Source organism: Oryctolagus cuniculus, chromosome 2 (genome assembly GCF_051225735.1).
Source record: "Oryctolagus cuniculus isolate XC-2025 breed Fujian yellow rabbit chromosome 2, ASM5122573v1, whole genome shotgun sequence".
In the NCBI taxonomy this organism is placed as follows: domain Eukaryota; kingdom Metazoa; phylum Chordata; class Mammalia; order Lagomorpha; family Leporidae; genus Oryctolagus; species Oryctolagus cuniculus.
Genome location: NC_142868.1, coordinates 3,410,657 through 3,437,235, shown reverse-complemented (window position 1 = coordinate 3,437,235; position 26,579 = coordinate 3,410,657). Strand labels below are relative to the sequence as shown.

At 58.7% G+C, this 26,579-nt stretch overlaps 1 protein-coding gene across 10 annotated transcripts in view; it reads left to right on the top strand.

Annotated features, from left to right (window-relative positions):
* Positions 1 to 2,816: 2,816 nt before the first annotated feature.
* The window catches only part of KIAA0232 (KIAA0232 ortholog), an 86,985-nt gene continuing 63,222 nt past the window's right edge, over positions 2,817 to 26,579 (top strand). For 5 of the 10 annotated variants that reach the window (XR_016229722.1, XR_016229721.1, XM_089326904.1 and 2 more), the window contains exons 1-2: positions 2,886 to 3,024; positions 17,105 to 17,451. The gene's annotated coding sequence lies outside the window, so the exon portion shown is untranslated. Of the gene's footprint in view, positions 3,025 to 3,400; positions 3,551 to 17,104; positions 17,452 to 26,579 lie in introns of those variants that run through there. The other 5 variants (XM_089326905.1, XM_089326897.1, XM_089326898.1 and 2 more) reach the window with 4 other exon arrangements.

Genomic DNA, 26,579 nt, shown 5'->3' with positions numbered 1-26,579 from the left:
CTAGGAGACCAAGATTCTCTTCTCAGGAAAAGCCCAGGGGAGTCCTCACCCCCCACAGCAGCCTTGCCTGAACGCTGGCGTCTTCTGGCCTCTTTTGCATCCCTGGGGGGACCTTGTGCATGAGGCCACGAGAGCTGCTGTTATCCTGAGCTGAACTCGGCTGAGCTCTACCCAGGAGCCTCGGGGCAGTCTTGGGCAAGGTGGCTGAAGGGTGCGGGGCTGATCGGGACAGCGCTGATTGCTCACCACTCCTGGGAAGGCAGGGTGCTGCTCTCCGAGGGTCCATCACATCACAGATGGGCATCCAGCCGCTCCCATACACACACGGTGCCAGCTGAGGCAGTGACTGGTGTGGTGGACTCCGGGCATGCGGAACCCTGCCCCCGAGATGCAGGTGCTAAATGGGGGAGGCTGAATTAATGAGGAAACAAGATAACTCCAGACTGTGGTAAGAGCTCTGCACAGGCCAGCGCCGCGGCTCACTAGGCTAATCCTCCGCCTAGCGGCGCTGGCACACCGGGTTCTAGTCCCGGTCGGGGCGCCGGATTCTGTCCCGGTTGCCCCTCTTCCAGGCCAGCTCTCTGCTGTGGCCAGGGAGTGCAGTGGAGGATGGCCCAGGTGCTTGGGCCCTGCACCCCATGGGAGACCAGGAAAAGCACCTGGCTCCTGGCTCCTGCCTTCCGATCAGCGCGGTGCGCCGGCCGCAGTGCGCCGGCCGCGGCGGCCATTGGAGGGTGAACCAACGGCAAAAGGAAGACCTTTCTCTCTGTCTCTCTCTCTCACTGTCCACTCTGCCTGTCAAAAAAAAAAAAAAAATGAGCTCTGCACAAAGAAGCAGAACTGGGAAGACTTTCTCCTCTTCTTCCTCTTCTTCCTCTATTTATTTATTTGAAAGTCAGAATTACACACAGAGAGGAGAGGTGGAGAGAGAGAGAGGTCTTCCATCCAATGGTTCACTTCCCAGTTGGCCGCAACGGCCGGAGCTGCGCCAATCCGAAGCCAGGAGTCTCCTCCGGGTCTCCCACGTGGGTGCAGGGGCCCAAGGACTTGGCCCATCTTCCACCACTTCCCCAGGTCATAGCAGAGTGCTGGATCAGAAGAAGAGCGGCCGGGACTCGAACCAGTGCCCATATGGGATGCTGGCACTGCAGGTGGCGGCTTTACCTGCTATGCCACAGCGCCGGCCCCCTTCTCTTCTAATGTGGGCATCAGGGAAGGTGCCTCTGGGTAGGTGATGTGTAGAAGCCGCGAACAAGGAGGAACCAGGCAGGCAAAAATCCGGAGAGAATCAGCAAGTGCAAAGGTCCTGAGGCTGCAGCCAGCCACGCCTCCCAGCGCTTTATCAGAACCAACAGCCCTGTGGGTAGCGGTCAAGACCACCGCACCCCACATCGGAGTTGCGGGGTTTGGCGCCCGTCTGCAGCTCCTGCTCCCTGACGCAGCCTGGGAGGCGCTTGCGATGGCTCAACTGACCGGGTCCCTCGGCGCCCTTGTGGGAGACTGGATTGCTTTCCCGGCTGCCTGCATCGGCCCTGGCCCGGCCCTGGCCCAGCCCTGGCTGTTGGCAGGCATTTGGGGAGAGCACCAGCGGTTGGAAGCTCTCTCTCTGGCTCTCTCTAAAAAACAAAACGAAGCAACCACCCCCAGCCCCAAATCAAGTCTTTTAAAAAAGATACACACTTATCTGGAGGGAAACAAAGTAGCAGTAGCCAGGCAGGGCTGAGAGAGACGGGCCTCTTCTCTTTCCTCCGGGACCCCCCTGCAAACCCTGCAGTGTAGCAGCTAACCCCGCCTCCGTTCCAGCGCCTCTTCTTCCAAGAAGCCCTCGGGTTCTCCCATTCATGGCTTATAAACTGGTCCGTGGCAAAACGATAAAAAATGTAAGCCGGGCGAGCTGGGCGTGCGCCGCCGAGAACGTAGGAGGCATCGCTCTATGCGGGAAACGCCGGGAACACGGCCGGGGACAGCGCCCCGCATCCGCCGCCTTCCGCGAGCCCCGCGCAGGTGGGGGACACCGGTACGGCCTCTGACGCCGAGGAGTTCTGGGGGCACCTGGGAGCCGGGCTGGGTCCGGGCTCCCTCGCCCACCTCCGCCGGGCCCCGCGCAGGTGCTCCGAGGACCCGACCGCACGCGCGCTTGGTGGCTTTCGGGGCGACGCCGTCCCCCGGGACGGACGCAAGCCCCGGCCCTGGACCCGCCGGACACCGTGCTGGGCCGCGGGCCCCCCAGGCCACCTGCCCTGCCGGCTGCTGCGGGAATCTCGCCCGCAAGCTCCGCACGCAGCACCCGGGGCCTGGAACCCGGGGCGCTCGGCGGCCCCGTGCGGGGCCGTCGGGGCGGGGGGAGCAGGCGGCCGGCCTCCAGGTCCCGCTTCCGAACCCCCGGCATTGTTTTACTTTTACACTTTTGGCTACTTCACAAAACCCAAGTCCGTTTCTCGGAGGCTGCCTTCGGGGCTCCTTCAGGAACACAAAATGAAGTCTTCACGTTCCTCCGCCCACGCGAGCCCTCGCAGGACGCGGCGAGGCGGGGGCGCGCGCAGGTGCCGCGCGGGCCCGGCCCCGCTGGGCCGCCAGCAGCGGACACCGCCCGGGCCGGCGCCTCCGCCCCGCCGGCCCGCGCCCCGCCTCGGCGCCCGCGCCCCGGCCCGCGCCCCGGCCCGCGCCCCGGCCCGCGCCGCCGCGCCCCGCGGCGCCCGCGCCCCGGCCCGCGCCCCCGCGCCCCGCGGCGCCCGCGCGCGCCCTCCCGGCCGAGGGGCGGGGCCGGCCGCGCTGACGTCACCCGGCGCCGGGCGGAAGGATCTGGAGCGCGCGGGGCTGGCGGGGCGCTGAGGCCAGTTGCCGGGTAACGGAGCGGAGCGGCCCGGCGCGCCGCCTCCCGCCCTCCGCCGAGTGGCGCTGGGGCCGCCGCCGCTTGACGTAAGGCGCAGGCCAGGGCCGCCCGGCGTCGGCAGCGCCCGCAGCCCCTCGTCGCGAGCCGAGAGGCGCCCCGCCGGCCGCCGCGCCGCCCGGCAGCCTCGGCAGGTACGGCGGGGCGGGGGGCCGGGCCGGCGGGGCGCCGCCGAGGCGGCTCCGGGGCCGGCGGGCCGGGAGGCCGAGCCGGCGCTGCGGGGCCCGGCTGCGGGTCGGCGGCGCCCGCGCGGGCGGCGGGCCGGGGTCGCACAATGGCGGGGGCGTGAGGCGGGGCGCGGGCTGCGGGCCCCGGGCGGCCGGCGGGCGGGCGTCCGCGCGGCCGCCCCCTCCCCGGCAGCATTGTCCTGCTGGGGGCCCGGGAGGGGGAGCGCGGGCGCGGGGCCGCGGCGGGCGGGGCCGGCCGGGCGGCTGAGTGGCGGGCGCGCGGGCCTATGGCGCGGGGCGCGGCGCGCGGGGCGGGCCCGGCGCGCGGGGCGGGCGCGGCGCAAGGTTCGGCGAAGGTTACCGGCGAATGCAGAAGTGACAGGGCCGCGGGGTCGCGGCGTGCCGCCCCGGCCGGGCAGGGGCCCCCTCTCCGGCGCGTGCCCGCAGCTCCGGTCGCGGGGGTGAAGCCGCCTCTCGGGCTCGCGGCGCGCAGGTGAAGGGGCCGCCCGGGTCTCGGGACCCCGTCCGCGCCCCCAGACCCGGCGAGAACCGGCTCTCGTCTGCCGGCTTTTCCGTGTTTGCTCTCCGAGAGAGAGCCGCTGTGAATCCGCCAGCCCGGGGGCGAGGGTGGGGGTCCGCGCCCGCCGCCCGGGGGAACTGGAGTGAAGGGGGTTCTCGCCGGTCATCGCCTGGGCTGCGGACCCCGGCTGGGCGCCCCGGTTCCCAGGAACGGGCCTTGCTCGTGCCCGGAGGGGCGTCGGGAGGCTGGCGAGGGTGGGGGTCCGCCCCTGCCGCCCGGGAGAACTGAGTGAAGGGGGTTCTCGCCGGTCATCGCCTGGGCTGCGGACCCCGGCTGGGCGCCCCGGTTCCCAGGAACGGGCCTTGCTCGTGCCCGGAGGGGCGTCGGGAGGCTGGCGAGGGTGGGGGTCCGCGCCCGCCGCCCGGGGGAACTGGAGTGAAGGGGTTCTCGCCGGTCATCGCCTGGACTGCGGACCCCGGCTGGGCGCCCCGGTTCCCAGGAACGGGCCTTGCTCGTGCCCGGAGGGGCGAGGCTGGGGGCCGGCGGCTTGGCAGTAGGGTGGTGCTGAGAGTGCGTCTCCTGTGGGCCGTGAGACCCACGCGAGGACACGCGGCCCGTGTCGGGTGAAAGTCCTGTCCCCGAAGGTCACGCAGTGCCCGTTGGTTCCGCCGGGCGGAACCGCCCTTCAGTAGGTGCGGGCATCGGGGCGCGCGGAGCTGCGGCCGCGCCCCGCCGCGGGGTTCTGGGTCCGGCCCCGCCGCGGACCGAGGAGGGAGCCCTTAGTCCTTGAGAAGGGGGTGGCCGCTGCGGGGAGCCCTGGGCCGCTGGCGTGTGGGGAGCGGTGTTTGCGGGGAGCGGGCTCGCAGGTGCAGGTGGCTTTGTTTCTTTGTGTTGGAGAGGAAGTGGAGGCGCCCAGCGTGGCCCTGACGGAGCCGGCTGAGGTGCTGCGGGGACCGCTGGCTCTTGGCAGGCGTCAGGACAGTGAGATGGAGTTAGCAGGGCCCGCCGTGCGCGCTGCTCAGTGGGGTGGTGCCTGCTCGGCCTGGCCTGGGGTGGCTGGGGGCGGCGGGTGCACGCGTCTGTGGGGTGGGGGATGACCCGTCTCAGCTGGTTGGGAAGTCAGCCAGCTCAGACCCCGGGAACACCGGGTTGGACGCCTTGGCCTAGCGCATCTCCCTGCTCCTTCCTGGCTGCCGGTCGTGGCTCCTGAACACAGGTGAGGTCTGGCCAGCCTCCGGCTCAGCGGGCTTCCAAGACTGCCTGTGACTCTGGGATGGGACCCCCAGCCCGCCCGCCAGGACGACGTGGGCCTCTGAGCCTGCCGCCGCGTCGGCCCTGCCCGTGTTTTCTGTGCTGGGAGCGCCCTGCCCCACTCTGACTTGCTCCAGGTTCTGAAAGTTGTGTCCTCCGCAGTGCTCTGTGCGGGCCGGAACCAGGAGCGCCCAGCTGGGCTCCCACGTGGGTGGGGGGCGGGTGCATTAGCAGGGAGCTGGGTGGGAAGTGGAGCAGCCGAGCTGAAGCCACAGCCGTCAGATGTGGGGTGCTGGCCTGGCGAGCCGAGGCTCACCCCGTGCCACAGCGCTGGCCCTTGGAGTACTTTACTGAAGGGTTTCGGTAGCAGACGTCAGAGTACCTGCCGCCGCGTCAGCACCGCGGGTGACTGTGTTGAAGGCAGATACGATGCAGGCTGGGCTTCTCCCGTCCTCGCGTAGGGACTGGCACTCATGCAGAGGATCCAGCTCCCTGCGGGCCTTGTCTTGGGTAGATGGGAGCCAGAGCAAGCGTCAGAGTGTGTGTGACGTGGGGAGCACAGCCGCAGTCCCGTGGGTTCGTGCTTTTGTTTAGAGCTTTTCTTTTCTGGAGATTCATTGTGCTCATAAAAAGTACTGGGGGGCCGTGCTCTGTGTGCCGCCCTCCACGGCCCGTGCTCTGTGCCGCCCTCCACGGCCCGTGCTCTGTGCCGCCCTCCACAGCCCGTGCTCTGTGTGCCACCCTCCAAGGCCCGTACTCTGTGTGCCGCCCTCCACGGCCCGTACTCTGTGTGCTGCCCTCCACGGCCGTGCTCTGTGCCGCCCTCCATGGCCCGTGCTCTGTGTGCCCCGCCCTCCACGGCCGTGCTCTGTGTGCTGCCCCCCACGGCCGTGCTCTGTGTGCTGCCCCCCACGGCCGTGCTCTGTGTGCTGCCCCTCACGGCCTGTGTGCTGTGTGCCGCCCTCCACGGCCGTGCTCTGTGTGCCGCCCTCCACGGCCCGTGCTCTGTGCCGCCCTCCACAGCCCGTGCTCTGTGTGCCACCTTCCACGGCCGTGTTGTGTGCTGCAGCGCCCTCTGGAGGCGGCGCAGTGGACCTCTTGTCCGCAGCGCGCACGGCCTGCTGCAGCGCCCTCTGGAGGTGGCGCAGTGGAGCTCCTGTCCGCAGCGCTGGAGCTCCTGTCCGCAGCGCGCACGTCCTGCTGCAGCCCAGACGGGAAACCTTTAGAGACTTAGGCGGCTCCCTCTCTCTGTAAAGATTTATTTTGGAGGTCAGAGTTAGAGATCTTCTTTTATTTTATTATTATTATTATTTTTATTTTTTGACAGGCAGAGTGGACAGTGAGAGAGAGAGACAGAGAGAGAAAGGTCTTCCTTTGCCGTTGGATCACCCTCCAATGGCCGCCGCTGCAGCCGGCGCACCGCGCTGATCCGATGGCAGGAGCCAGGATCCAGGTGCTTCTCCTGGTCTCCCATGGGGTGCAGGGCCCAAGCACCTGAGCCATCCTCCACTGCACTCCCTGGCCATAGCAGAGAGCTGGCCTGGAAGAGGGGCAACCGGGACAGAATCCGGCGCCCCAACCGGGACTAGAACCCGGTGTGCCGGCGCCGCAAGGTGGAGGATTAGCCTGTTGAGCCACGGCGCCGGCTAGAGTTAGAGATCTTCCATCTGCTTGTTCACTCGCCAGATGGCCCCAGGGCTAGGCCAGGCCAAAGCCAGAAAGGAGCTTCATCTGGGTCTCCATTGTGGGTGACGGGGGCCCAGACACTTGGGCCAGCCTCGTCTGCCTTCCCAGGACATTAGCAGGGAGCAGCCAGGCCACGAACCGGTGCCCATTTGGGATGCCATTGCCACGGGCAGCAGCTTAACCGGCTCTGTGGCAGCGCGGGCCCCTAGAGGCTTCGTTCTTGACAGCTGGATTGGACCAGGTCTGCCTGCTCAGGCTGTGCCTCCCCCGCCCCGCGTGCAGCTCTGTCACCATTCCTTACGTTGTTGCTGGTTCTGCTGCCAGAGCTCCTTAACATGGAAGCCACATGGTGCTGTGCTCCCGCCCTGGGCAGCGTGCGTCAGAGGGAGGGTCTCAGCCGAGGGAGGGCACGGGCTGCCCCTGCAGACTTTGACCTTGCGGCCTCTCTGCCCTCCCCCCCAGTTTAGACTCTGAGGTGACCTTTGCCCTCTGGCCTCGTTCTGGCTTCTGGTTCCGTCCTCACTGTGTCTCTGCCTGCCACGCTGAGCTCCAGCCGGGACCTTGGTGCTTGGTCTCCCCTGGAGTGCCCTTTCCACCTTGCCTGCCTGCCTGCGTGTGAAGGCTCGGCTCAGCTGCTCCGTCCCGAGGGCCAGGACGGCCTGCACCGTGCCCGCCTGTCCCTGCGCGCCCGGGTTCGGTCTGTGCGACCCTCTCATGGCGGTCCTCGCTGGGTGGTGGGCTCCCGTGAGGAAGGAGCAGCACCTGCCCTCTGTGCTGGCGTCTCCGTGGTTCTCTCTTGCGCAGTGCCCGGGGTTGGCTCGGATCACTTTGCGGTCTGGTTTCACGGGCTCCTTGTGTAGGTGCTCCGTCAGGGCCGGCTTCTGGCCGCCACGTGGGCAGGTAAGAACACGAGTGGGGGCCCTTGGTTGATCTGTGAGTGCTGCTGTCACGACGGTGCCTGCGGGGGAAGTCCTGGGTGCGTGAAGGAGAGGATGTGCTGCACTCAGGCTCCCCGGGGGTCGGACAGGGCTTCTGCACAGACAGGCGCTGAGTGATGCCGGAGTCACGCAGGCCCACCCGTAAGTGAACGGGACTTTTGTGTGTGGTTAAAGTCAGTGAGAACCTGAAATTGTCGGATTTTCCGTTACTTTTCCGCAGAGCAAATGTCTTTACTGTAGTCCTCCGTCTTGTAGTTAGAACCCCCAGTTGTGGTCTGGCTGGGGTTGAGGTTCTGCCACCCTCTTGGCCCGGCTTGGATGGGGAGCAGACCTGGGAGTTCAGAGTGGTCCATCCTCCAGGGAAGATTGAGGTGATGAAAATCAGCAGCTTTTATCCTTTTTATCAAGTAGTTATGATATTTAAATTTATAGGCACCACTGATTGGATAGGACCTCAGACTGGACACATTTGTTCAAACTTTTGGTTCTAAGATAACTTGGGGGGCCGGCGCTGTGGCACAGCGGGTTAACGCCCTAGCCTGAAGGGCCGGCATCCCATGTGGGTGCTGGTTTGAGACCTGGCGGCTCCTCTTCCAATCCCGCTCTCCGCTATGGCCTAGGAAAGCAGTAGAAGATGGCCCAAGTCCTGGGGCCCCTGCACCCGCGTGGGACCCGGAAGAACCTCCTGGCTTCGGATCAGCACAGCTCTGGCTGTTGTGGCCAGTTGGGGAGTGAACCATCGGATGGAAGACCTCTCTCTCTCTCTCTCTCTCTGCCTCTCCTCTCTCTGTGTAACTCTGACTTTCAAATAAATGAGTAAATAAATCTTCAAAAAAATAATTTGGAATTCCCTACATTGGCTAACATACCATTGATGACTGTTGGACTTCTGTTGATGATATTTATGATTGAGCTTTTTAATCATTGGAAATGCATATATTCCTGATAAATCTCCTAAAATTTGGCCCAAAGGTTTGGGCGTAATTGGACTATTCCAGTGGATGAACCTGTTACTACTGCTGGTATCTGGATTAGAAATAAAAGGCATTGTGGCAGAAGATAGGTAATGCAGAAGTCCTTGTGAACGTGCCTGTGTGTGTGGGAACGCGCCGCGATGCTCTTTCGGGTTTTTTAAATGTGATTATTCTCTCAATACTTGGGGTTTGGAATGTTTAGAAGGAGGGATTCGCCTTCCCTTTCAGCCAGGAATTTGTTTCTAGCTCAGTTACATTTTCCAGAGCACCTTTGGAGTCTCAACGGCCTGTACATATCATTTCAGAATCCTGGAGATTGGAAGTTCATGCAACGCCCTTACTTTTTTTCTTCAGTTTCTAGCTTTTTCTTGGGTGTCTGGTGGACATTTTTCTCCTTGTTGGTATTTTCTATTTTAATGGACAGAAGGTTGAAATTGAATACACACATTTCTTTTTTCTTTTAAAAGCTTTGTTTTATTTATTTGAAAGAGAGAGAGAGAGAGAGAGAGAGAGAGAGAGAGAAAGGTATCTTCCATTCCGCTAGTTCACTCCCCAAATGACCACAATGGCCAGAGCTGTGCCGATCTGAAGCCAGGAACAGGCGCTTCTTCCGGGTCTCCCATGTGGGTGCAGGGGCCCAAGGACTTGAGCCATCCTCCACTGCCCCCCCGGGCCACAGCAGAGAGCTGGACTGGAAGAGGAGCAACCAGGACTTGAACTGGTGCCGTATGGTATGCCGGTGCTACAGGCTGGGACTTTAACCTGCCGTGCCATAGCACCATCACCGAATATACACATTTTAACCTTATTGTTATTTATTTGTTTTTGGTGGTGGTTGCTTGCCATTGCTTTCTTTAGTTAGCTTTGTTGGTGAGTACTGATTGTATCTTTGTTAATACTACTGATAGTGCTCTCTGAAGGAGTTTATTGTTTTTAGAAGCTTTAAAGTTAAATCTGTTAGAGTATGTTTTGTGTGGTTTACCAGAAACAGTTTAAATGTAAGTGGCTATTATAAAGCCAGTTTTTACAAATGTACTTGTTAAATCTAAAAATGCAGGCCGGTGCCACGGCTCACTAGGCTAATCTTCCACCTGTAGCGCTGGCATCCCGGGTTCTAGTCCTGGTCAGGTGCCAGATCCTGTCCCAGTTGCCCCTCTTCCAGTCCAGCTCTCTGCTGTGGCCCGGAAGGGCAGTGGAGGATGGCCCGAGTACTTGGGCCCTGCACCCCATGGGAGACCAGGAAAAGCACCTGGCTCCTGCCATCGGATCAGTGCGGTGCGCCGGCCGCAGCGGCCATTGGAGGGTGAACCAACGGAAAGGAAGACCTTTCTCTCTGTCTCTCTCTCTCCACTCTGCCTGTCAAAAAAAAAAAAAAAAAAAAATTTAAAATGCAGTAAAGTATAAATGTCTCCTTTGTCTTCTCATCTTGTGCTCATGCTACTTGGAAAAACCATTAATTTTAAACGTACCTGAGCACACCTCTGTGTTTAGAAATTGAGTCGTGGTAGACAGTGTTCTCGTGTCCTGAGCTGTGTGTGTTGGAGTGCTTTCTGTGGCAGCTTCATGACAGGTCTGGGCCTCCTGCTCCGTGGTTCAGAAGTGTCAACACTTGGGCCAGATTGTGGTGTAATGGGTAAAGCTGCCTTTCAAATAAATAAGTCTTTCTAAAAAGATTTATTTATTTATTTGAAAGGCAGACCTGGAAAGATGTTTGATGCCGGTTCACTCCAGTGGCTGCAGCGGCCAGGTGGGCCAGGCTGGAGCCGGCAGTCTGGAGCTCCGTCGGGTACTCCAGCGTCTGTGCGTTAGCAGGGCGCTGGGTCGGAAGTGGAGCAGCTGGGACTTGAGCCAGGCACGCCGCTGTCCCAAGTGGCAGCTTAACCCCTGTGCCAAACCCTGTACCAGCTACCGCCTGCGCTGGACTTGATGATCTGGAGTTAGAGTCGTGCTGTTCTTGCACCGGCGTCATGGGAGCCCACATCACCAGTCTCTTGTGGGTCCCGTGAGGCGTCATGGGAGCCCACATCACCAGTCTCTTGTGGGTCCCGTGAGGCGTCATGGGAGCCCACATCACCAGTCTCTTGTGGGTCCCGCAAGGCGTCATGGGAGCCCACATCACCAGTCTCTTGTGGGTCCCGTGAGGCGTCATGGGAGCCCACATCACCAGTCTCTTGTGGGTCCCGCAAGGCGTCATGGGAGCCCACATCACCAGTCTCTTGTGGGTCCCGCGAGGCGTCATGGGAGCCCACATCACCAGTCTCTTGTGGGTCCCGTGAGGCGTCATGGGAGCCCACATCACCAGTCTCTTGTGGGTCCCGCAAGGCGTCATGGGAGCCCACATCACCAGTCTCTTGTGGGTGCCGCAAGGTGTCACGGGAGCCCACATCACCAGTCTCTTGTGGGTCCCGTGAGGCGTCACTGGGAGCCACATCACCAGTCTCTTGTGGGTCCCGCAAGGCGTCATGGGAGCCCACATCACCGGTCTCTTGTGGGTCCCGCAAGTTGTCATGGGAGCCCACATCACCGGTCTCTTGTGGGTCCCGCAAGGCGTCACGGGAGCCCACGTCACCGGTCTCTTGTGGGTCCCGCGAGGCGTCACGGGAGCCCACATCACCAGTCTCTTGTGGGTGCCGCGAGGCGTCACGGGAGCCCACATCACCAGTCTCTTGTGGGTGCCGCGAGGCGTCACGGGAGCCCACATCACCGGTCTCTTGTGGGTCCCGCGAGGCGTCATGGGAGCCCACATCACCGGTCTCTTGTGGGTCCCGTGAGGCGTCACTGGGAGCCCACATCACCAGTCTCTTGTGGGTGCCGCGAGGCGTCACGGGAGCCCACATCACCAGTCTCTTGTGGGTCCCGCAAGGCGTCACGGGAGCCCACATCACCGGTCTCTTGTGGGTGCCGCGAGGCGTCATGGGAGCCCACATCACCGGTCTCTTGTGGGTCCCGCGAGGTGTCACGGGAGCCCACATCACCGGTCTCTTGTGGGTCCTGCAAGTGTGTAGCTGCTTTGGTAAGGACTTTGTCAGTAGACACAAAGTGAGAACTGCTCATCCTCTGCTCCCCGTCCTGTCTCCTGTGGTTACTGCTAACAATTTCGTTTATCCATGTGGAGATTTTTAAAAAGTCTTTTGGGAATGGCGTTGTGGTGTAGCCGGTAAAAAGCTGCTGCCTATGACGTCAGCATCCCAGATGGGCGCTGGGTTGAGTCCGGCTGCTCCACTTCCTATCCAGCTCCCTGCTAACCTTCTCAGAAAGCAGCGGAAGATGCCCAGGTCCTTGGGCCCCTGCACCCACGTGGGAGACCTGGAGGCAGCTCCTGGCATTGGACTGCCCCAGCTCCGGCCGTTTGTGGCCATTTGGGGAGTAAGCCAGCGGATGGAAGACCTCTCTGTGCCTCTTCCTCTGCCTCTCTGTATCTCTGCCTTTCAAATAAGCAAATAAATACATTTAAAAAAATAGCTTGCTTTAGATTTACTGAATTTCGGGTCCCACCTGTGGCTGCCTTGGCAGATCCAGACCAAGTCATTCTGAGGGCCTTACACAGCCTCTGCAGGCCAGATGGTCCCACCCTTGCCCTAAAGCTTCAAGTTAAAAACAAAACAAAAAAAAGACAGAACCTAAAACTGCAACTCAATGCCAGTTTGCAGTGGCCTTTTCCCTTAAAATCTGAAGCATTCTCAATCCATTATGGAGTTTTCCAAGGCAACATACTAGCTTTGTGTGAATCTCTATTAGTTTTTTTTTTTTCCCCTATTTGACAGAGTTATAGACAGTGAGAGAGAGAGACAGAGAGAAAGGTCTTCTTTCCATTGGTTCACTCCCCAAATGGCTGCTGTGGCCGGTGCTGCGTCGATCCGAAGCCAGGAGCCAGGTGCTTCTCCTGGTCTCCCATGCGGGTGCAGGGCCCAAGGACCTGGGCCATCCTCTGCTGCCCTCCTGGGCCACAGCAGAGAGCTGGACTGGAAGAGGGGCAACCGGGACAGAATCTGGCGCCCCAACCGGGACTAGAACCTGGGGTGTTGGTGCTGCAGGTGGAGGATTAGCCTAGTGAGCCATGGCGCTGGCCCAATAGGTTTTTTTTTAAACCTGCTGTGGCGCAGCAGGCTAAAGCCCCAGCCTGTAACGCCGGCATCCTACATGGGCATTGGTTTGAATCCTGGCTGCTCCTCTTCCGATCCATCTCTCTGCTATGGCCTGGGAAAGCAGTAGAAGATGGCCCAAGTCCTTGGGTCCCTGCACCCATGTGGGAGACCCAGAAGCAGCTCCTGGCTTTGGATCAGCTCAACCCTGGCTGTTGTGGTCATTTGGGGAGTGAACCAGTGGAATGGAAGACCTCTCTCTCTGTCTGGTTCTACCTTTCTCTGTAACTCTGTCTTTCAAATAAATAAAAAATAATTCTTTAAAAAAAAAGGTTCATCACTAGGCTCATCCTCCGCCTAGCGGCGCCGGCACACCGGGTTCTAGTCCTGGTTGGGGCGCCGGATTCTGTCCCGGTTGCCCCTCTTCCAGTCCAGCTCTCCGCTGTGGCCCGGGAGTGCAGTGGAGGATGGCCCAAGTGCTTGGGCCCTGCACCCCATGGGAGACCAGGAAAAGCACCTGGCTCCTGGATCCTGCCATCCGATCAGCGCGGTGTGCCGGCCGCAGCGCGCCGGCCGCGGTGGCCATTGGAGGGTGAACCAACGGTAAAGGAAGACCTTTCTCTCTGTCTCTCTCTCTCACTGTCCACTCTGCCTGTCAAAAAAAAAAAAAAAAAAAAAAAAAAAAAAAAGGTTCAGTTGGGACCAGCATTGTGGCACAGTGGGTTAAGGTGCTGTTCAGGATCAGGCTGCTCTGCCTCGGATGCAGCTCCCTGCCAGTGCACCTGGGAACGCAGCAGAGGATGCCCAAGTCCTCGGGCCCCGCCATGCCCGTAGAAGACCTGGACGGAGTTCCGTGTTCCTGGCTTCGGCTTGGCCCAACCCTGACATTGTGGCTGAACCAGCAGATGGAAGATATCTCTTTTTCTCTGCCTTTCAAATAGATTCTTTTTTTAAAAAAAGTTTTTATTTTATGTTTTGGTTTCCACAATAATTTATGTAAAACATTTATTTATTTATTTATTTTAATTTTTAATTTTTTTTTTGACAGGCAGAGTGGACAGTGAGAGAGACAGAGAGAAAGGTCTTCCTTTGCCGTTGGTTCACCCTCCAATGGCTGCCGCGGCCGGCGCACTGCGCTGATCTGAAGCCAGGAGCCAGGTGCTTTTCCTGGTCTCCCATGGGGTGCAGGGCCCAAGCACCTGGGCCACCCTCCACTGCACTCCTGGGCCACAGCAGAGAGCTGGCCTGGAAGAGGGGCAACCGGGACAGAATCCGGCGCCCCGACTGGGACTAGAACTCGGTGTGCTGGCGCCGCAAGGCGGAGGATTAGCCTAGTGAGCCGCAGCGCCGGCTCACATTTATTTAGTTTTTAAAGATTTACTTACTCCTTTGAAGGGCAGAGTATACAGAGAAGGAGACAGAGAGAGAGGTCTTCATCTGCTGGCTCACTCCCCAAATGACCACAAACGCGGGAGCTGTGCCGATCTGAAACCAGGAGCCAAGAGCTTCTTCGTGGTGTCCCGCATGGGTGTAGGAGCCCAAGGGCGTGGGCCGTCCTCCACTGCTTTCCCAGGCACATCCGCAGGGAGCTGGATCGGAAGTGGAGCAGCCGGGACTGAACTGGTGCCTATATGGGATGCCAGCGCTGCAGGCAGCGGCTTTACCTGCTGCCCCACAGTGCTGTCCCCAAGCAGGCTAATTTCTAAGTTGATGATTTTTTATGGCTTGCAAACGATGTTAGGAATACCCGAATGGCCCCTGTCAGACAGAAGGCTTCCGTCCCTGCTTCAGGGGCAGGGTTGTTCCAGAGCGCGAGGATGCCTGTCCCTAATGAGCGTTCACTTTCTGAAGTCAAGGAAGCGCAGGCTCACCACGTGATGAGCTCAGTTGAGCAGAGGATCTGCTAGGGTTCCTTGTGCTTTATTTCATGAGTGGCCTGAATGTAAGTGGGAGGCTGAGGGTTCTTAGACGCAGGGCTGGAGTTGTGGCGCCGGGGTTAAGCTGCCCCCTAGCGCCGGCATCCCATGTTGGAGCGCAGGTTCAAGTCCTGGCTGCTCTGTTCTTCCCATCCAGCCCCGCAAATGTGTCTGGGCCCTGCTGCCTGCTGGAGACCCAGAGGGCGTCTTGGCTTCAGGTCGTTGTGACCACTGGGGAACGAACCAGGGCATAGCAGAGATCTCTGCCCACCTCCACGCCTTTCAAATAAACAGACTTTTTTTTTTTTTTTTTTTTTAAAGAAAAATGGGTAAGGAGAAAAATGAGTTAACACTGGTTTTAACTGTTTCTACTTGTGTGTTGTGTTAGGGACCATGGGTAAAGCATTTGATGTCTGCTTCCTAACAGCCCTTTGAAAAGGGGTTAATTGTCCTCACTTCCCAGTGCCCTGAGGTCAGGCCTTAGGGATTGCAGAACCCACCCTTTTCACTGCCCTGTGCTTCCTAGGGGTCTCCCAGAGGAGGTTCTCAGAGGGAATTGCGGGGCAAGGGTGCATGGGGAGGAGGAGTCGCTGGAGTCGCTCTCCCGCTTCCGTGAGCCTGTGGGAGGGAAGGAAGGTGTGCTTTGCACGGGGTTTGTTTAAACCCCAGCGGTTAAGGGATTAGCAGTGGAGCCTTGATCCGATTCTGGTGCTGGGAGGTCTTTGGGCTGCTGGCGACTTGCCCTCAGAAGGCAGTTCTCCTGAGAGGGTTGGTTATGTAAGCCCCGTGTGCTTCCTGGCCCGCCCTTCTCTCTGCCTTCTTCCGGTCTCACCAGGTCCTGAGCCAGTGAGGTCACCTGATCGCGGGCTGTGAGCCCCCAGAACTGTAGGATAAAACAGACCCGCACTGCAGTGGGGAGCAGCTGACCGCTGTGGGAGGGCGGGGCCGGAGCATGTTAGGTCAGTGCAGCTCGAAGGAAGTCTTGACCAGGCGGTGGAGTCCTCAGTCCACAGTGTGCCTTCCCGGCAGGGCGGAAGGTGGGGCGGCTGTCCTGTCCTGCGCAGCCCTTGCTGGGGTGGCCTGAGGGACGTGTGCCGTGCTGCCCGTGCTGCAGGCGGCCGGGCAGCAGGCCCGCAGCAGTTTCTGGAAGCATGACTGGCAGGGCCCACTGTGGCCAGCACACACAGCCTTGTTCCTGGTGCAGCTTGGGGCCGAGACTCACGGTGCACGTGAGCAAGTGTGTGTGTCGGCTGTTAGACGTCAGGTGAGGATTAGTGCGAGGGGAGAAAGAGCAGAAGGAGGGTGGACGGGGACGGGCTCTGCACAGAGTGTGTGACGTGTGGGGCAAGAAGCAGCAGGTGAAATCCCGTGTCGGATGCATTATGGGGCAGAATCGAGGGCTGCCGTCAGGGGTGCGGGGAGCTGGGTGCGGCCACTGACTGAGGTAGGGGAGGCCATGCGGGGTGCGAGGAGGGGTGCGGGGAGCTGGGTGCGGCCACTGAGGTAGGGGAGGACATGCGGGGTGCGAGGAGGGGTGAGGGGAGCTGGGTGCGGCCACTGATTGAGGTAGGGGAGGCCATGCAGGGTGTGAGGAGGGGTGCGGGGAGCTGGGTGCGGCCACTGACTGAGGTAGGGGAGGCCATGCGGGGTGCGAGGAGGGGTGCGGGGAGCTGGGTGCGGCCACTGACTGAGGTAGGGGAGGACATGCGGGGTGCGAGGAGGGGTGCGGGGAGCTGGGTGCGGCCACTGAGGTAGGGGAGGACATGCGGGGTGCGAGGAGGGGTGAGGGGAGCTGGGTGCGGCCACTGATTGAGGTAGGGGAGGCCATGCAGGGTGTGAGGAGGGGTGCGGGGAGCTGGGTGCGGCCACTGACTGAGGTAGGGGAGGCCATGCGGGGTGCGAAGAGGGGTGCGGGGAGCTGGGTGCGGCCACTGAGGTAGGGGAGGACATGCGGGGTGCGAGGAGGGGTGAGGGGAGCTGGGTGCGGCCACTGATTGAGGTAGGGGAGGCCATGCAGGGTGTGAGGAGGGGTGCGGGGAGCTGGGTGCGGCCACTGACTGAGGTAGGGGAGGCCATGCGGGGTGCGAGGAGGGGTGCGGGGAGCTGGGTGCGGCCACTGACTGAGGTAGGGGAGGACATGCGGGGTGCGAGGAGGGGTGAGGGGAGCTGGGTGCGGCCACTGACTGAGGTAGGGGAGGCCATGCGGGGTGCGAGGAGGGGTGCGGGGAGCTGGGTGCGGCCACTGACTGAGGTAGGGGAGGCCATGCGGGGTGCGAGGAGGGGTGCGGGGAGCTGGGTGCGGCCACTGACTGAGGTAGGGGAGGCCATGGCAGGGATGGCTTCTGTCCTGCTGTAAGTGAGACACTGCTGACTGGCAGGCTAACATTGGAGTCCCGGAATTCTGGGGTGGAAGTCTGGAGTGCTGGCATTTAAACCCCGGGCTGGATTCGTCAGCGAGGGTCGTGCTGCGCGGTCGGTAGCCGCGAGCCACGGATGGGCTTCTGAGCTTCGCACGTGGCCGCTCTGCAGTGAGAGGCGGTGTGCTGATGCGGGTCAGACTCCAGAGGTTCCGTAGGAAAAACAGAATCTTTCACTTTGGTTCTATTTGGAATGGTTTTATTTTGGGTATATTGGGTTAAGTAAAAATACTAAAATAATTTCACTTGTTTCTCTTTTTAAGTTATTTATTCGAGAGGAGGAAGAGAGAGAGAATGCAACCAGGAGCTCCCCCGGCTGATTTACTTCCCAGATACCTGTGGTGACCAGGGCTGGACCGGGTCGAAGCTGGAAGCCAAGGACGTGTGTGTGTCAGGGACCCAACTGCTCGAGCCGTTGCCTGCTGCCCCCAGCTCAAGCTGGACCTGCAGTCGAGCCAGTACTCGAACCCAAGCACTCTGACGTGGGCGTGGGCCTCTTAACTGCTAGACCAAGCCCCTGCCCTGTGCTGTTTGAATGCAGCTGTCAGACGGCACGAAGTGCACGTGCGCTGCTAGCAGGCGTGTGCTCTTGGAAGCTCTCACGGAGGAAGTGAGTATAGATGGAGAAGAAGCCCAAGGGTGGAGTCCGGAGAGCTGGGGGGATGAGCGGCAGAGGCCACGGCCTGGAGGTGGAGAATGAGGAGAGAGGTGGCCTGTGTCCAGTGAGCTTCGCCGCGTTTCTCTAGGACTGAAGAAGAAGGCGTCCAGGACCGGGCTAGCAGACACGTCGTAGCTGGGGCTGGTGATTTGCAGGAGTGAGAGTCTTGGAGATGGCTGTAGGGCCGCCGTGTTTCCCTGTACTATGTTCTGAAGTGGATCGCACGCAGCCCTCTCAGACGAGTCCGTCCAGGACTCAGTCCTGACAGGAGAGAAGGCAGCGAGCAGGGAGGGGACTCGAGTTCCAGGCCCTGCTGGCCGCTCCTCGCAGTCTTCGCCGGCTGGAACGGCTGTCCTGCTCTGCCCCCTCTGCTGGTTCCACGCCTGTAGGTGCCCTCGGAGTTCCGTCTTGCCCCGAGAGCTGACCTCGCTGCGGGAGGGGAGGGCTTTGCTGCTTGTGTCATGACCTCACCGTTGAGTTGGCATCATTGGGCACCCGCACACCTTCTGCCCAGTCGTTTCAGGGTGGAGCCGCAGATTCGGGGCTCTTGACTGTGTGTGCGAAATGTTGGTAGCTCTGTCAGCACAGAATCAGATGTTTCTTTCCTTTAGACATTATGCTTTTTTCTTTTGCATTTCATTCCTCCATTAAAAGAAAAGCTACATTTTTGCACTCCGCCTTTAAGAGCTGTTTCTAACAGTTTCTTCTCCAGCCGAGTGATAGAAGCTGTCATGGAAACTGAATCTTGTGTGTGTGGAGCTTGCTTGGGCCTTCCAGGGCGCTGGACGATCAGGTGGGCTCCCTGCGGCTTACCGTCAGCCGACGCCGTGTCAGACCTGGTCTGGCTCTTCTCCGGCGTGGGGGCCAGGCCTGTGGGGACAGTGAACGGTGGTGGCAAACCAGAGATTAAGGAGGGTCTGCCGAATGCAGGCACAGGCTTTACCCCCTCAGAACTGTGGGGTGGGGGTGCTGTGGGTTGGACGAGAGGTGGCCAGAGGGATGAGAAGGCGCCAGCTCAGTGGCCCTGGTTTCGATGCACCCCGGACACCTGAATTCGTACTTAAACTTCTTAGTGGATAAAGTGGGGGCCTGGCTTGGTGTATTTTCATCCCGTGAAAGCAGTGAACAGAGTGGGTGCCCCAGTGTTCACTGGGTGAGTGAGGAGTGAGAGCCTGCAGAGCCAAGGTCCTGCAGGCAGGAGCGGGGTGGGGGATGGTGTGACTCCGCGTCTGCCTGGAGAAGGGAGGCGGATGCTGCTGACGCTGGCTCCTGCTCGCTGCCGCAGCCTGCGTCTCACTGAGCTGGAGCTGGCAGGGAGCGATGCAGTCCCGGCCCAGTGCGGGAGGGGCAGAGGGCTGGTTTCCTGGGCTGCTGCGGCGGAGTCCTCCCCACTGGGCGCTGAGTCTCAGCTCTGGGGGCAGAAGTGCACATCCGGGCGTCAGCAAGCCTGCCCTGCAGGTCTCAGGGAGGAGCAGGGCTGTGCCTCTCAGCTTCTGGTGGGACTGGCAGTCCCTGGCCTTCCTTGGCCTGCGAGGGCCTCACCCAGGTCTCTGCTTCTGTCTCCAAGGGTGTTCCCCCACGTGTCTCAGTCCGCGTTTTCCTCTTCCTAGGTCGTTGTCCAGAGTAGAACCCTAATCTAGTGTGATCACCTTTTAACTTGTTACATCTATTTTCTTTCTTTCTTTTTTTTTTAAGGGAACCTCACTTGCAACCACATGTGATCACATGACCTAGTTAAGGCCAAGTGAGATTTTTTTTTTTAAAGATTTATTTGTTTGGAAGTCAGAGTTACAGAGAGAGAAGGAGAGGCAGAGAGAGACAGAGAGAGGTATCTTCCATCTGCTGGTTCACCCCCCCAATTGGCCACAATGGCTGGAGCTGAGCCAATCTGAAGCCCCGAGCTAGGACCTTCTTCCGGGTCTCCCACACGGGTGCAGGAACCCAAGCACTTGGGCCATCTTCTGCTGCTTTCCAAGGTTATAGCAGGGAGCTGGATTGAAAGTGGAGCAGCCAGGACTTGAACCGGCGCCCATATGGCATGCCAGCACTGCAGGCAGCAGCTTTACCTACTACGCCACAGCACCGGCCCCTACATCTGTTTTCAAGTAAAGTCATGTTCACAGGTAACAGTATTTGGGGGCTGGCATCGTGGTGCAGCACAGCTGGTTAAGCCACTGCCTGTAATGCTGGCATCCTGTGTGAGTGCCAGTTAAGAGTCTGGGCTGCTCCACTCCCCATCCAGCTCCCTGCTGTGGCCTGGGAAAGCAGTGGAAGATGGCCCAAATCCTTGGGCCCCTGCTGCCCACATGGGAGACCCAGATGGAGCTCCTGGCTCCCGCCTGGCCCAGCCCCAGCTGTTGTGGCCATTTGGGGAACAAACCAGCAGGTGGAAGATCTCTGTCTCTCCTTCTCTATCACTCTGCCTTTCAAGTAAATAAATATATATTTTTTTAAAGTTAGAATTGGAACATGTCTTTCTGGGGAGACATAATTCATTCTGCAACAGGAGGTGAGGTTGAGGGCAAGCTGCCCATATTAGCTGGGACTCAGTTCCCCAGACTTCTCTTTTCTTCAGAGCTAGGTGTGCCAGAGGAGTTGGGGTGAAGCAGAGTCCCTGTCCATTAGACAATACCCCTTTGGCCTCAAGCCGGAGTGATGGTGGTGGCTGACGTGGCTGTAGGTTGTGTAGCCATTAGATCGACTGCTGGAAAGACGGGGAGTCTCCCACCTTCCCCCTCAGACACACATTGGTTCTGCTTCTGTGCTTCCTGGGCGCTGTGCTGGGGAGCGGTCTGGTGCTGCATTTGAGAAGGTGGCGGAGACCTTGCCCGTCACACTCGTTTGGATTCTGTGACTGAATCCAGCACGACAGGCAGAGGTGTCACGTGTCTGGTCAGCTCTGGGAGAGGCGGCCAGGCTGGAGCTGACCTTACCTGCTCATCACGCTGGAAGGGTGAGTGACGGTGGTGGGAGGGCAGGCCGGCCAAGGCGTTTGTTCAGCTCAGCGGCCCTGTCATGTGGAGTGTGGAGGGAGCGCAAGTGTAAATAGTTGGTGGTCGGTATTTCTGTAGAACTGTGACGCGTACTCCCCTGTCCCCAGATCCCCCTCTCTCAGACCACCCCTGTCCCCAGATCTCCCTCTCTCAGACCACCCCTGTCCCCAGATCCCCCTCTCTCAGACCACCCCTGTCCCCAGATCTCCCTCTCTCAGACCACCCCTGTCCCCAGATCCCCCTCTCTCAGACCACCCCTGTCCCCAGATCTCCCTCTCTCAGACCACCCCTGTCCCCAGATCTCCCTCTCTCAGACCACCCCTGTCCCCAGATCCCCCTCTCTCAGACCACCCCTGTCCCCAGATCTCCCTCTCTCAGACCACCCCTGTCCCCAGATCTCCCTCTCTAGACCACCCCTGTCCCCAGATCCCCGTGTCTCAGGCCACCCCTGTCCCCAGATCCCCGTGTCTCAGACCACCCCTGTCCCCAGATCTCCCTCTCTCAGACCACCCCTGTCCCCAGATCCCCCTCTCTCAGACCACCCCTGTCCCCAGATCTCCCTCTCTCAGACCACCCCTGTCCCCAGATCTCCCTCTCTAGACCACCCCTGTCCCCAGATCCCCGTGTCTCAGGCCACCCCTGTCCCCAGATCCCCGTGTCTCAGACCACCCCTGTCCCCAGATCTCCCTCTCTCAGACCACCCCTGTCCCCAGATCCCCCTCTCTCAGACCACCCCTGTCCCCAGATCTCCCTCTCTCAGACCACCCCTGTCCCCAGATCCCCCTCTCTCAGACCACCCCTGTCCCCAGATCCCCCTCTCTCAGACCACCCCTGTCCCCAGATCTCCCTCTCTCAGACCACCCCTGTCCCCAGATCCCCCTCTCTCAGACCACCCCTGTCCCCAGATCTCCCTCTCTCAGACCACCCCTGTCCCCAGATCCCCGTGTCTCAGGCCACCCCTGTCCCCAGATCTCCCTCTCTCAGACCACCCCTGTCCCCAGATCCCCGTGTCTCAGGCCACCCCTATCCCCAGATCCCCGTGTCTCAGGCCACCCCTGTCCAGAGAGCTTGCATGATGGAGGTGTTCCCTGTGCTGTAGTCAGTATCCTCTGACCATGTGTGACTTTTTTTTTTTTAATTGATTTGAAAGAGATGGAGAGAGATCTTCCATCTTCTGGTTCACTCTCCAACTAGCTGGGGCTGGGCCAGGCTGAAGGCGGGAATCAAAACTCCATCCGGGTCTCCCACGTGAGTTCGGGGGCCCGAGCACTGGGGGCGTTACCTGCTCTCTCGTGCACTAGCCGGGAGCTGGATGAGAAGCAGAGCGGCTGGGGTTCAGGCTGCCGCCCCGATACAGGGTGCTGGCTGTACACGTGTCAGCCCCGCTGCTGGGCCACACTGTAGTCCCAGGTGTGCTTAGCACTTGAAGTGTGGCTATGCCACTGAACAACTGAATTTTAAATTTCATGAATTTAAATAGCCACTAGTGGTTACCATCTGGATGGCACAGTTCTAGACATTTTGAAGGACTTAGCTAGTATTCTTAACAGAAGTGGATTGAAAATTAGTGGTGATTATAAGGGCATGCTGTTGCCTGAAGGTGGCTCTGTTCTGCAGTGTGCACGTTGGGGTTCCCTGGAGTGAGACGTGGATTCTGGTTCAGCCGCAGAGCCAAAGGTAGAGTGTGCTGGGACCACACTGCCTTAGCTTTGCGGTTACTTGCGAGTTGTGCCCCTGCTGCGTCTTAGCGTGCACGTAACACTTCTGTGCAGGGACGTTCGGGGACACTTGAAGCTGGACAGGGCCTTCAGTTCCACGGCGGAGTCAGCAGCTGGGTTCTCTGGCCAGGGGGTTCAGAGAAGCATGCTCCTGGGTCTGTGCTCTGGACAGAACCGAGCTGCCTCACCGGCCCAGCCGTCACGCCACGGAGACTTGGGAAGCCGGAGTAGCAGTTTGGAGTTGCCTGGAGTTGGGCTTGATGGCCAGGCCTGTATGCGGTCGTCTGTCAGTCACGACCCAGGGAGAAGGAGAGATGGTGGCTAGGGACGTTCTCTGCAGTCCCTGTAGGAGCTGACACAGCAGTCTCGGCAGCCAGAGCCTCACGGCCCTCAGCCTGGGGCCTGGGGGCATCTTACAGTGGCTGCCACATCCAGCAGGGGTTTTCTTAGGAATATTTGAGTGAACTGATTTGACTTGCTGATCTTCTGGAGTAGTATAGGGCAAGTCTGTTCCTGTTTCTCTGAGACCCTCACACCCACACATTCTGCATGTAACTATATGTGCAGCGTGTGTGTTTTCGTGATGAAACATACTAGTTATAGAGTTATAGACAGACAGAGAGAAAGGTCTTCCTTCCGTTGGTTCACTCCCCAGATGACTGCCATGGTCGGCCCTGCGCCGATCCGAAGCCAGGAGCCAGGTGCTTCCTCCTGGTCTCCCATGGGGGTGCAGGGCCCAAGCACTTGGGCCATCCTCCACTGCCCTCCGGGGCCACAGCGGAGAGCTAGCCTGGAAGAGGAGCGACCGGGACCAGAACCGGCGCCCATATGGGATGCCGGCGCCGCAGGCAGAGGATTAACCTAGTGCACTATGGTGCTGGCCCCATGTGTGTACATTCTTGAACAGATTGAGGCCCAGATAACTTTGGAGCGAACGAAAAATGTTTATTACCAAAAAATGCATGGATTTCAAAATTTTTTGCACCAAAATAACTTTTTTTTTTTTTAAAGAGGCAGAGAGACGGAGTGTGAGAGCACGCTAATCCACTTGTCGCCACCAATGGCTGCAGTGGTTGCGACAGAGCTGGCCAGAGTCCGGACCGAGGAAGTCCATCCAGCTGTCTGGTGGGTGGGCGGGACCCTGCCGCTTGAGCCATCACCTCGTGTCTCCCGGGAACCGTGTTGGTGAGGAGCTCGGGCTGGGAGGCAGGTGTCCTGACTGCTGGCCGAATCGCCCACTCCTGGATTGTCTTTGTAGCTCCACTTTTCCACCAGCATTTGTGAAGTGTGCTGTGTGTGTGTGTGGACGTTTTTGTACAAATTGAGGCCCAGATAACAGGTTCAGTGGAAAATGTGTATTATGAAAAATCCATGTGGATTTGAGAAATTAAAATAATTCAAAAGTTCATTAAGGGACCAGCAGTGTGGCACAGCTGGTTAAGCTGCTGCCTGCAACGCTGGCATCGCATACCGTGTGCCTGCGTCCCTTATTGGAGTCCTGGCTGCTCACGCTCCTGGGAAAGCAGTGGAGGGTGGGAAAGCCACTTGGGGCTCCTGGTTCCTGGCTTCAGCCTAGCCCAGCCCCAGCTGTGTGGCCACTTGGGAGTGAACCAGCGGATGGAGGCATTTCTCTGTCTCTCCCTCCCTCTGTTGTTCTGCCTTTCAAATAAAGAAATCTTTTAAAAAAATTCTTTAAAGTATTTGAGGAATGTGTATTTTTTTAAAATGGGGACCGACCCGTAGGATAGATGGACGTCAGTGTTTTGGCTTAAAGGGTTTCTCTGTGTTTCTCAGGCGCAGGGCTGCCTCAGTGCTGTGAGTTTGGTGGTCTTTCTACACCCAGCGACTGCCTGATACGTGCAGGTGTCCTTTAAGTACGGGTGTTGCTCCTTTGGTCAGCGTCTCTCCCTCAGCTGCTTCTCATCTCTGGGCTAGTGTCCGTGTGGGCTCTCGGAGGCTCTGCCTCCCCGGCCGTTGAAGCCTAATTGTCTTGTAGTGTCAGGGAAGTGTAGGACACTGTTGAGGGTTGTCCCTCGGTGGTGCTCTCGTGCCTGCCTCGCTGCTGTGGGGTGGCGCAGGCAGTGTGCACCCTGCCCAGGGAGAGATGCTGAGAGTGGACTCTGCTGCCTGTTAGCCCTGCACCCGTGTGGTCAGAGGTAGTAAGTGAGGCCGGGGGTGCCCACAGGGAAGGGGAGGACCTGGAATTTCTGCTGCTGTGTAGAAAGGGGAGCTGTTGACTGTAGGACCGTCCCTGCGGGAAATTTAAAGGAAACAAAGGAGGATGTAGCAGTGATCTCCCTGAATCCCATCTTCAGGGTGACTTCAGTGTCAGGAAATCAGGATGTGAGGCCCTCAGGCAGTCTGCGTCTTGCTTGTGACTTGGTCTTGGGGAAATGTTGGTTCATAGTATCCCGAAGTGTGTTCCGGAGAGGCAAACAGGATCCATAAAGAAATGCTGTCGACTTTGTTTCTTGGAGGGCCTGGGTGCAGCCAGCTTACCAGAGTTGGGAGGTGTGCTGCAGTGAGCAGACCTGCTACGTTGCCGCTCTGGTGTTTCTCCGAATTACCTAAAAGGAAGCAGTTCTGTAGTGAATAACAGATTTTTATACTTTGAGGAAACTTTATAGCAGGTTCTTTTCTGGATGCTGCTGCCTATTTAAATAGCTGCCTAAGAGCTAGAAAAATTACTGTAGTTACCTTAAGAACCACGTCTACAGGTTTAACTTAACATCCAAAGCATATAATTAGTGAATGAAAAATGAAAACATGTACTTTGATCCTGTTCTGAGTTTTGCAGTGTGTATCTTGCTACATAATCAAATAGAAAATTTCTCTTGGACCCTTTAAAATTCCTAATTGGCTATGAATCAGAGTCTGTAGAGAATTTCTAACTGAATCAGACATTTCTCATATTCAGACATGAAGACACGACTGAAGTGTTGGTTATCACCTGAGGCTATTTTAGGGATCTGTAGTATGTATCATGTAGCTTACAGCTTTTTATAATAATTTGACAAAGCAGGTTTCATTGTATTAAGAGTTTTTTGCCATTTTAAAAATTATAAAAATCTTGTTTTAAATTTCTGTTCCTAGGGGCTGGTGCCGTGGCTCACTTGGTTAATCCTCTGCCTGTGGCGCCAGCATCCCATATGGGCTCCGGGTTCTAGTCCCGGTTGCCCCTCTTGCAGGCCAGCTCTCTGCTGTGGCCTGGGAAGGCAGTGGAGGATGGCCCAAGTGCTTGGGCCCTGCACCCCATGGGAGACCAGGAGGAAGCACCTGGTTCCTGGCTTTGGATCGGCACAGCTCCGGTTGTGGCGGCCATTTGGGGAGTGAACCAACGGAAGGAAGACCTTTCTCTCTGTCGCTCTCTCTCACTAACTCTATCTGTCAAGTAAAAAAAATTTTTTTCTGTTTCTAAATAAACTTGCTTAGGGTTTTTGAAAGTTTGCATTTCTTAAAATTAGTTTCATTGTCCCCGGATTGAAGTTTTAAGATTCCCCGAATTTAACTGTTTGCTCACATTTCCGACAGTTTCTATAGAAGTGTTCAGAATTCTGCGATGACAACTTTGTTGTCGTCTTGGACTTTGCTTTGGTAGCGATTTGTTGTTACCCCTTCACCTGTGGGTGTGTGCACTTCCCCCGTCCTCTGCTGTGTGTTTCACCCCGTGAACTCCTGACATGAAGTTCGCCAGCCCCTGTCAGGGGCAAAAGTCGTTTTTGTAAATCCCTGTAAGAACTCTTTCCAATCTGGCGATCCAGCTTTTGTTGTTGGTGGTGGTGTTTTTTTTTTTTTTTTTTTTTGACAGGCAAAGTTAGACAGTGAGAGAGAGAGAGACAGAGAGAAAGGTCTTCCTTCTGTTGGTTCACCCCCCAAATGGCCGCCATGGCCGGTGTGCTGCACTGATCCGAAGGCAGGAGCCAGGTGCTTCTCCTGGTCTCCCATGGGGTGCAGGGCCCAAGCACTTGGGCCATCCTCCACTGCCCTCCCGGGCCACAGCGGAGAGCTGGACTGGAAGAGGGGCAACCGGGACAGAATCTGGGGTGCCGGCCCGCAGGCGGAGGATTAGCCAAGTGAGCCGCAGCGCCGGCCAATCCAGCTTTTTAAATCAGAAATGTTAACAGATGAGTAGGAATTGTCAGATAACAAGGAATTGTGTAAAAGTTGTAAACAATGTAACTTGACATGAGCAGTTCATCTCCTTCATGTCGGAGCTGACAAGACGGAACGTAGAGGCTGAGCGAAGCGTGGAGGTGTATGTGACCGCAGCGCTGGCAGTTGCGGGGTGGAGTTCTCCAGATGGGTTGTGGAGCTGTTTCCTTACACACTTGACTGAGCTCTCATTTGTCTTGCGTGAATGGACGTCTAC